This window comes from Nycticebus coucang, chromosome Y, assembly GCF_027406575.1.
Source record: "Nycticebus coucang isolate mNycCou1 chromosome Y, mNycCou1.pri, whole genome shotgun sequence".
In the NCBI taxonomy this organism is placed as follows: domain Eukaryota; kingdom Metazoa; phylum Chordata; class Mammalia; order Primates; family Lorisidae; genus Nycticebus; species Nycticebus coucang.
This window is the reverse complement of record NC_069805.1, coordinates 27158337-27160202: the sequence shown is the minus strand read 5'-3', so window position 1 is coordinate 27160202 and position 1866 is coordinate 27158337.

Genomic DNA, 1866 nt, shown 5'->3' with positions numbered 1-1866 from the left:
TGCCCTCACGTCCAGACTCTTCCCACACAGAGTCTGCTGCAGGAAAGGGATACGTGCCTGCTCCACTCACGGCAGTACTCACTGGCACATCGACATATGATCCAGGAAAACCAGTCCCTGCGTAGGAGCTCCTGCTGGCAAGGCAGACTGCGGAGAATCTCCCGGAGGAGAAAGCTCAGGCAGTGCTGGTGGCCCACCTGGCACGCCAGGAGCTGCGTGAGACCCAGGTGAATGGACTTGGTCAGGGATGACCCCTGCGTGGGACAACCTGGCGGGCTCTGTGCCTTCTCAGGCTGTTTCCTGGCCCTTTAGGAGCTCCTGGAAGCCACCAGGAAACTGGTGGCCACTGGCTCCCAGTGAGCCTTCAGCTGCAGGCCCAGCTCAGCCTGATGACTGACGATGGGAAGGGTAAGTGGGATGGCTCTCGCCAAGAGGAGGGACCCGGGGAGGGCTAGGGGCTGTCCAGGACGGCTGGCCATTCCGTGGAGAGGGGCTGGCCCGGAGCACGCCCTGTGGGAGGTGGGCTCACTCGGCCTCCCTCCTTGGGCTTTTCTGAGGATCCTTCTGGCTGCCCCCAGAGGGAGTCCAAGAGGAGTAGGGAGAGGAAGAGGACGAGGAGGGTCCAGCAAAGACCCACACACAGGACGGTGGAGGAGTGCAGGGAGGGAGTGGAGGAGTGGCAGCCCGAGGGAAAGAGGGGACCGAGGATAGGGAGGCTGCTAGGCCCAGGCCGGGCATCACGGAGGACCTGGAGAGCCCAGGAGCCTAGGTAGGCCCTCGCTCTTCCTGCCCCTCTTCTGTACACCATTCCCGACGTGCTCTGTGTCCCTGCCGAAGACCCTTGTATTACTGGCCTCCCTGCCCTCTGTTCTCTCCTGAAAGACCCCCCCCCACTGTTCCGTTCCTTGGGAGCCAGTGGCCAGACGCTGTGCCACAAATGAACCACAGGTGCACCACTGAGACACCCCAGGTGGGGAGGGCTCTTCTCGGCTTCCCTGAGTCCCTACACGCAAAGAACCCTCCACAAACATACCCACTTCTTCCCTGCAGGCGGCAAATTTTCTTCGGGGCTCTCGCCGAGGAGGAAGAAGAGTCAGTCCCTTTGCCCAGGCAGCTGCAGGAGCCAATGTGGCAGCATCAGGGCCCGCCTCAACAGGCGGCCCCAGCTCAACCGCAGCTGGAGGCGGCCGCTCCAGTGCTCCTGTCCCCTCAGGCCAGGCTGCGGCATCCAGCCACAGGGCCCCGCAGTGGGGCCGAGGGGCGTGCAGCAGGGAGGATTCCCTGGGGCCACCCAGAGCCCTGCCCAGGAGCCCAGTCAGGGCCCAGGGCACCCCAGAGGCAGGGTGGTGAGTAGAGCCCGTGGGCAGGGTGGGCGTGAGTAGCGGAGGGGCACAGGGGTCTCAGAGCTCTGCCTCTCTCTCCCGGAAGGTTTTCCCCAACCGTGTGGAGCCGGCACAGGGAGAGACCAGGGAGGGGTCCCTGCCCAAGAGGCCCCCTCCGCAGAGGGCCATGCAGTTCTGGGCCAAGCTCAGAAGCCCCAGGAGCACCCCTGCTTGGACACGACCACCTGCCTCCTTTTTTTCTACCAGGCTGATGCAAAGACCATACTCAACATCCTCATCTTCTAGGTGTGGCTTCTTCCCCCGTCTCCTTGTGCAGCTGGAGTTCTTTAATACGGGCCCACCCGCGGCCCTCTCTATTCTCTTCTCCTGTCACCTCCGCCCTCCCTCATCCTGCTCCCTTAATCCTTCCCTTGGGGTTTTTCCTCGGTGACAATGACAGAGTTGAAAGGATTCACTCGTGAGTGTGTGCGTCTTGGTCTGTTGAACCAGCCTCCTCTGCTAAATGATGACCTCTGTTGGGCAT